Source organism: Lepidochelys olivacea (assembly GCF_965140295.1).
Source record: "Lepidochelys olivacea isolate rLepOli2 genome assembly, chromosome: 18".
NCBI classification, from domain to species: Eukaryota; Metazoa; Chordata; order Testudines; family Cheloniidae; genus Lepidochelys; species Lepidochelys olivacea.
This window is the reverse complement of record NC_140428.1, coordinates 6663415-6672212: the sequence shown is the minus strand read 5'-3', so window position 1 is coordinate 6672212 and position 8798 is coordinate 6663415. Positions and strand designations below refer to the sequence as shown.

General features: G+C 50.5%; 1 pseudogene across 1 annotated transcript; it reads right to left on the bottom strand.

Moving 5' to 3' along the window:
- Positions 1-2533: 2533 nt before the first annotated feature.
- LOC311532967 (sperm acrosome membrane-associated protein 3 pseudogene) lies at positions 2534-3199 on the bottom strand (annotated as a pseudogene). Its single transcript has 2 exons — positions 3061-3199; positions 2534-2700 (listed from the first exon to the last, which is right to left on the bottom strand). The product of its transcript is annotated as a sperm acrosome membrane-associated protein 3 pseudogene (transcript).
- Between the last annotated feature and the right edge of the window lie 5599 nt (positions 3200-8798).

Here is an 8798-nt window from a genome sequence, read left to right as displayed (position 1 = left end):
GTGCAGTAATGTATCCAAGAGTGGTTTGTTCTGGCGTTTTAACCACCTATCCAGGTTGTGCAACACACTCTGAAGAAGGGGAGCACTGAACATGCTCAGGCTTGTCCCTTCAACCTGTTCCCAGTTGGAGCTAGAGGGGTACATAGGTCCCTGCACCCATGCTGGTCATACAGGCAGTGGGGCTAGGATCAGGGCACAGGCAAATCTGACCAGCATATGGGACCAGTTCACACAGGTCTGGGGCTGCCCAGAGCCACTAGCTCCTTCTGCTTGCCCTCTGATCACCTCAAATACCACTAGTCTTCTTCTCCCACTCCTAGCTTTACCTCTGTCTGTTCTTCTATTGCCCTATGCATCTGTCTGTCTATCACCATAAACACCTGGCTATCTATTTATCCCCATTCACTCCACACCACCACCACCATAGAGTCCAACAGATGAATTGACTTCAGTTTAAGTGACTGACACAGGAATGTGTGTGGCCTTAGCTGGGGAATTTGAAAACATTTCCCATGTAAGCCACTGGGGATTTATGTAAACACAATGAAGCAATCACATGGGCGCAGCGGAGGATCAGGAAAGGCAAAGAGGCCCTTCACCATGCTAAACCAAGAAGTGTATTGTATTGAGTTTTGTATTTTACAGTTCCTTGTGTGCAAAGGGTCACTTTTCGCCCCCCCTTCTGTGGGGATGAGCCTGCCCTCCCTGAGATGGCCAGGAGGACTCCATCTTCCCCCAGGTCTCATTGTAGATAGTAGCTGCTTCAGAGTTAATGTGACAAGGGGGCCACAATAGATAGAAACAGGCTCCAAGGAGATGAATTAACAGAAATGGGAACAGAATTCAGGATTCCTGACATCCAGCCATTCCCACAGTCAGGAATACAACCCAGGCATCCTGACTCCCAGCCTGTCCCAGAGTTGGGAATAGAATCCAGGAGCCCTGACACTCAGCCCTCCTTCACCCAATCTTGTCACTAGAATCCCCACTCCCATCCCAGAGCGAGGGATAGAACCTAGGAGTTCTACTCCTACTCTGCTGCTACTCTGAAACCTAGGAGTCCTGACTCTCAGTCCCCCCCCCAAGATCCTATTGTCGTCTCTAAATAAAACTTGTGACCCTTTTGTCATTAGACTGTCAGATAGCTTTATTCAGGAAAACCTGCTCCCAGCACCCTAAGGTGCAATCCCACTAGGGGGACAACACTCCCCCACAGTTAAAGACCCACTTTGGAGCTAGTTAAGAAGGAGAAGCAGTTGCTCACAGAGGATTTCAATGAGGTGCTAAATCTGCAGGGGCCTAATGTGACTGCAGTACACCGCATCTAGCGGGTCCAGGGCATCCAAAGGTGCTCCTTCATCTACTTCCCACATTGCATCCTTCCACCCACTGTGAGAGGTCATGGCCCTCACAGTGTTTCCTCCAGGCCAGCCTGAGAAGGATAAACAAAGAAAGCAAGGTCAGCAAGATCAGCTGGCATTGAGAGCAGTGCTGTCGCATGGGGATGGGCCAGTCCTAAGATGCAGCCCTCTGGGCGGGGCAGCTGGGTAACAGCTATGCAGGGTTTACTCACCAGGCTCTGAGATGCAGCTGCCTTTCGGGTGGGGCAGCCAGGTTACAACCACACAGTGAAAATGTATGGGGATAACTCCCAGGGTGCTGAGCAGTAGTTGCCTCCGGGGTGGAGCATTTGGGGAACAGCAACACTGCATAAGGATTGCTTGTCCAGCACTGAGATGCAGCTGCCTATGGGCAGGGCAGCATGGTAACAGCCTTGTTGCTCTGTGGAGTTTTGTCTTTTGTTTGGTTGTATAAACAAAGTACTGCGCTACACTGTATGTTTTCTTTACACTGCATTGTATCGTGGGGTTGTCTGGTGTAGTGCCTTGTTGCACTAAATACAGCTGTATAACATTGTGTTTCATGGCATTGACTATGTAGTTCCGTGCTGTAGCAGTACATTGTGTAAAGCTGTATAGCGGTGTGTAGTGCTGTGCCGCTCTGTGTTGTGCGGTTTCATGTTGCGTGCTGCAGAGCTGGGTGGGCAGCATAGTGCCATGTTACCCTGTGCTGCATATTTTGCCATGCACTGCTATACTGGCACTCCACCCCACCCCTCCACCAGCTCCCCCTTACCAGGCCCCCATTCCCCTTGGCTGTTGCACAATCTGCATGGCACACACGATGTCATCGCTGATGTTACTGGTCAGCAAATCTGGTGGTGGGGGAGGAGAAGAGAGTGAGGATAGGGCATAACCCTTGGTAGCTCAACACTGTAGCATGGGAGCCCTGGTCCTCCTAGCAGGAGATACCACCATTCAGCCAACCAACCCAGCCCCCATTGTGCTGCCCTCTGCTGTCCACTGAAGGCAAGGGTGACCTTCCTTTGCCATTCCAAAATGTCTTGGGCCTGACGTTGGTTCCCCTGACTACCAGGAGGACTTGCCCCCTACAGGCCCCACCCTGCTTCCTGCCGCACAGGTCTCTAGCACTGAGCCATGGCCTAGGGGTCAGGACCAGGACTGGAAAGGAGTTACTCACCACTGCAGTGCATGTGACAGAGGTTCCGGGCGGAGCGCTTATAGTCATCACACCACTGGCGGCTGTTGATCTGGAAGATGCCGTTGTCAGTGCTGCCATCAGCTTCATGATCCACGGTGTCCATGTTGAACCGGCTTTCATGGAACGCCATGAACAGCCCTGGTACAGGATTTAGTAATATACGGGGAGGGCGGGGGGAGGGATATGCACAGAGCCCCATGCAGGATGGGGCCGGGGGAGTAGGGTGACCAGATGTCCCGATTTTATAGAGACAGTCCTGACATTTGGGGCTTTGTCTTATGTAGGTGCCTATTACCCCCGACACGGTCCCCATTTTTCACACTTGTTGTCTGGTCACCCTAGGGGGAGGGATACGCATCGAGCCCCATGGGGAGGGCAGGGGGAGGGATACGCACCGAGCCCCAGGGGGAGGGCAGGGGGAGGGATACGCACCGAGCCCCAGGGGGAGGGGAAGGAAATATATGTACAGCCTCATGAGGAGGCCAGGAGATCACTCACAATCAGCCAGGCTGTAGCCTCGGAACCCATCCATCCCTGCCTGGTGCAGCACCTGGGCCAGCTCGCAGCGCCGGAAGATCTTTCCCATGTTCCCCACAAGGAGGCAGGCCACGATGGACAGGAGCACGAGCGCTGCCATTCCTGCAGTGTGGCCAGAGCTGGAGGCTGCACTCTAGGTGATGTCTGAGCACAGCTGGGGCCCCAGGCCCAGCACAAGCTGCTTACACAAGGTGCACTGTGAAGGAGGAGGCAAGCAGTTGGGTTAGTGTCTGTTGTGGGACCTTACCATCAGCAGGGCAACCATAGTAATGAGAGCCTGGAGCCTGTCTGCCCACTCTGCTGGGCAGCCCTCAGACTAGGCGCCATGGCTAGGCCAGCGAAGAGGGCCCAGGGGGCCAGCACTGCGTGGAAGCTGACAGCCCCGGGGATCATGGAGTGTTGTCAGGGCTGCAGGGGTGCTGATGGCTGTCCTTCCCCCTTTGTGGGCCTAGCTGGAATAGGAACTGTGAGTTTTGGCCCCTGCCTGGATTCTTGGATCCCGTTCCAGATAGCTGCTCACTGGGCCTGTGGAGTGTAGAGCAGCAGCAAGTCCCAGATTCCTCCTGAGTGCCAAAGTCAGGGCTAGTGTTCCAGAACCCCCTGGGAACTTGTGATGTCATGGCTTCACTGCTTCTAGAACCTTCCCTGTCTGAGGCATGGGTCTGTTGTCACTACTGGGCCTACAAAGTGTACCCTTACTGTGAGCTCCAAGATAAAAGTATGGTTCTAGCCCCAGCTTCAGGGGTGGAGCCGGGGAGTATTGGTCTACTGTGTTAAAGCTGATCAAGTACAGCTACACCAAAAGTTCTAAGTTACAGTCTATCTTTCTCCTTGTGGGGACAGACAATTCATATCACTTCTAGGGTGCAACAAACAGAAAGAAAAACAACAGAAAAGTACCTGGGGATTACAGTGGACGAGAAGCTGGATATGAGTCAGCAGTGTGCCCTTGTTGCCAAGAAGGCCAATGGCATTTTGGGATGTATAAGTAGGGGCATTGCCACCAATCGAGGGACATGATTGTTCCCCTCTATTCGGCACTGATGAGGCCACAGCTGGAGTACTGTGTCCAGTTTTGGGCCCCCCCCCAGTACAGAAAGGATATGGACAAATTGGAGGGAGTCCAGCGGAGGGCAACGAAAATTATTAGGGGTACTGGGACACATGACTTATGAGGAGAGCTGGAGGGAACTGAGCTTATTTAGTTTGCAGAAGAGAAGAGTGAAGTGGGATTTGATAGCAGCCTTCAACTACCTGAAGTGGGATTACAGAGGATGGAGGTAGGCTGTTCTCAGCGGTGGCAGATGACGGAACAAGTCTCAAGTTGCAGTGGGGGAGGTCTAGGTTGGATATTAGGAAAAACTTGGAATGCTCAGCTTTGTGGTTCACACAGCAAGCTTACACCCTTCTCTGAGAATGTATTCATATTTCGTATGGCAAGAAAGGTGATTAGAGATATTCAAGTAACCTAGTCCAGATTAGTGAGCCAGAGGGCACCTTCAGAAATGGCTTGATGTAAATCTGATATGCCAGTAGCAAACAATCAAAGTGAGCACTGATTTACAGTGTGGTCCATAATTTGTGACTGGTGTCAACAGTCACAATGTGTGTTGACTCGCATCTTCCAAAGGTGTATGAGATGACAGCATCTGCCATGCAATGTTCTAAAATGGTTCACTGGACTCGCCTTGTACATCAGTCATGAATCATAGAATATCAGGGTTGGAAGGGACCTCAGGATGTCATCCAGTCCAACCCCCTGCTCAAAGCAGGACCAATCCCCAATTAAATCATCCCAGCCAGGGCTTTGTCAAGCCTGACCTTAAAAACTTCTAAGGAAGGAGATTCTACCACCTCCCTAGTGAAAAAGTTTTTCCTCAATATCCAATCTAAACCTCCCCCACTGCAACTTGAGACCATTACTCCTTGTCCTGTCCTCTTCTACCACTGAGAATAGTCTAGAACCATCCTCTCTGGAACCACCTCTCAGGTAGTTGAAAGCAGCTATCAAATCCCCCCCTCATTCTTCTCTTCTGCAGACTAAACAATCCCAGTTCCCTCAGCCTCTTCTCATAACTCATGTGTTCCAGACCCCTAATAATTTTTGTTGCCCTTCGCTGGACTCTCTCCAATTTATCCACATCCTTCTTGTAGTGTGGGACCCAAAACTGGACACAGTACTCCAGATGAGGCCTCACCAATGTCGAATAGAGGGGAACGATCACGTCCCTCGATCTGCTTGCTATGCCCCTACTTATACATCCCAAAATGCCATTGGCCTTCTTGGTAACAAGGGCACACTGCTGACTCATATCCAGTTTCTCGTCCACTGTCACCCCTAAGTCCTTTTCCGCAGAACTGCTGCCTAGCCATTCGGTCCCTAGTCTGTAGCTGTGCATTGGGTTCTTCTGTCCTAAGTGCAGGACCCTGCACTTATCCTTATTGAACCTCATCAGATTTCTTTTGGCCCAATCCTCCAATTTGTCTAGGTCCTTCTGTATCCTATCCCTGCCCTCCAGCGTATCTACCACTCCTCCCAGTTTAGTATCATCCGCAAATTTGCTGAGAGTGCAATCCACACCATCCTCCAGATCATTTATGAAGATATTGAATAAAACCGGCCCCAGGACTAACCCCTGGGGCACTCCACTTGACACCAGCTACCAACTAGACATGGAGCCATTGATCACTACCCGTTGAACCCGACAATCTAGCCAACTTTCTACCCACCTTATAGTGCATTCATCCAGCCCATACTTCTTTAACTTGCTGACAAGAATACTGTGGGAGACCGTGTCAAAAGCTTTGCTAAAGTCAAGAAACAATACATCCACTGCTTTCCCTTCATCCACAGAACCAGTAATCTCATCATGATTTTAAAGATATTTCAGTTCTGGAATAATACAAGACCAGTGTGTGTCTGTTGCTGCAATAAGAGTCAGACAACTGACCATAACAAACCTCCAAATAATGAATGGCCAAAGCTTTCACTTCTGTCTTTTTCCCACCCTGCTGCTTACAGTGGTTACCTTAATAGCCACCACTTACAACGGGGCTATAGTACTGTCCTGCCCTCAGGTGACCAACCATCAGACCCACCCTTTAAATTCTCTGGGAATTTTGAAAATTCCCTTCCTGTTTGCTCAGCAAGGCATGGAGTGCTCCCAGCTAACCTTTCCAGCTGACCATGCCTCCACGCACCACGTGATCCCCAGTATGGAGCAATGGCGAGGTGCTGGACCTCATCAGTATTTGGGTGGAGGAAGCTGTCCAGTTGATTCCTTCGAGCAGATATCAAGGGACATGATGGAAAGGAGCCATGACCGGGACGCACTGCAGTGCAGGGTTAAAGTGAAGGAGCTATAGAACGCCTACCACAAAGCCTGCACGGCAAACCGCCGCTCCAGTGCTGTCCCCACGACCTGCCATTTCTACAAAGAGCTGGATGCAATATACTTGGGGGCAACTCCACCTCTACTCCAAGGACCACCCTGGTCACTTCAGAGCCCAGTTCAACAAGGCAGGAGGAGGAGGAGGAAAGCGGGAGCGAGGGTGCTGAGGAAGAGGGAGACACCCCGGCATCCCTAGATGCATGCAGCCAGGAGCTGTTCTCAAGCCAAGAGGAAGGTAGCCAGTCACAGCGGCCGGTGCTTGGGGAAGGACAAACACCAGAGGAGGTTCCCAGTAAGCAGCTTTTATTTTGGGAAGGAAGTTGTTCAGTGCGGACTCTTGGGGCAAGGAGGGTTAGGGATACATGCATGCCTAGATGCGGAATAGGACGTTGATGTGCTCTTTCACATTCCGGTACAGCTGATTCAGACCCATCAGTTTGTATGTATAGTTGGGATTGTGTTTTCCAATGTGTATCATTTTGCATTTATTTACATTGCATTTCATCTGCCATTTTGTTGCGCAATTTAGTGAGATTCCTTTGTAACTCTTCCCAGTCAGCTTTGAACTTAACTATCTTGAGTAAATGTTGTATTGTCCACAAATTTCACTACCTAGCTGTTTATCCCCTTTTCTAGAGCATTTCTGAATATGTCGAACAGCACTGGTGCAGTGCAGGTCCGTAGGGGAACCTGGCTATTTACCTCCCTCCATTCTGAAAACTAACCATTTAGTCCTACCCTTTGTTTCCTATCTTGTTTGGAAGTCTGGATCCCAGCTTCCATTTTTGCTGCAGCAGGGCAGGGAGCACTTTCTGTTACGCAGTAAATATCATTATGGGATTCAAATGCTGACCGCCTGGTCCATTTGAGGACTTCAATACCCGTGTACCACTATCAGATAAAAGTGCTGCTTCTCTAGCTCAAGTAGCTATCTGTGCATGTGGCTAGGATTTGAACCTGTGGCTACTTGCCTATGAGACAGACAGCTTTCAGTAGCCCAAGGTGTTTGTACTGGCTTGCTAAGCAGAAAGTTCTGATTTTAGCAGCGATATTATGGTGTTCACTCCACACTGACCTCCTTGGGAAGGAGGTGTGTTCCATAGCCTCTAGAGGGAAGACTGCCAAACACTCTGTTATGAAGCCAAGTTTGCCTTGCCTTTGTTATGCTCCCAGACTCTCCAGATTGGAACATTTTATTGGAGAGAAAAGATTGAGCCAGGCCCCTCTGCCTTGGCTATCCCACCACAGCTAGTGATGGAATTCGCTCTAGTGGAGCAGTGTGTCCATTGGGAGGGGGAGGCAATGACAACCCCTGAGGGATTCTCGCCAGACAAAAACCCTTCAGAAGCAAGAGTTGAGGCAGTTGCATCTGAAGAAGTGGGCTTTTTACCCACGAAAGCTTATGCCCAAATAAATCTTAGTCTTTAAATTGCCACCGGACTCCTCATTGTTTTTGTGGATACAGACTAACATGGCTACCCCTCCGATAGTTGAGGCAGACACACCCCAAAAGCCCTCAGGGAAGGAAGCAGCCTTCCCCATCCCATGCAGAGATGGTCTGTGACAATCTGAATGACCTTGAACAGGATGGAAGAGAGAGAAATCTTCATCTCACCTCAGCATGTGGGAACAAAGGTTAACCCAGCGGGAGGATGGGGAGGTCAATCCACTACTCCCTGTACCCAGAGAACCTGGGAGGATGCCACAGGATCCCCAGGCCCTGACCTGAGAGGAGATGGAGCAGAGTAGGGGCTTTGGCTGTGAGAGAGGGTCCCTTACCAGAGGTTGGGCTCCCTCCGTGATTTCAAGCAGTGTGCATGGTTCAGAGCCAGGCCTTGCCTGGTCCCCATAATGCCCCAAGAGAGTGAACTCCAGGGCAGCACCAGGGCTGCTGATGCCTTAAGGAACAAAGTCACCATCCCTAGGCACCGGGTGGGAGGAATAGGTCTCAGGTTCACATCCAAAGGTTTTGGGGTGACAGATATAAGGGGGCATGGGAGACCTCTGCTGCAAATCCTCTCTGCAGGGTCTAAAACGAACATGTGTATATGGGGTCGTTGTCAACCAGCTGGTTTATGAATGATGTGCCAGCTTGTTATAAGCTGATTTATTATCTGAATAGCTGAAATTTGAAATTACCAGACATAGTAGCAGACATGGCACAACCTGCAGGCTTTCCCAGGCTACTGGTCCAGACCGCTTGCTGGCCCTTTTCCGAAAGGGGAAGCTGTGACAGAGATTTTGCACTCTTGGCAGGGGGCTCAGGGGGCTGTTTTTGTTAGTGACAAAAGGGAAAATAGAATGTTT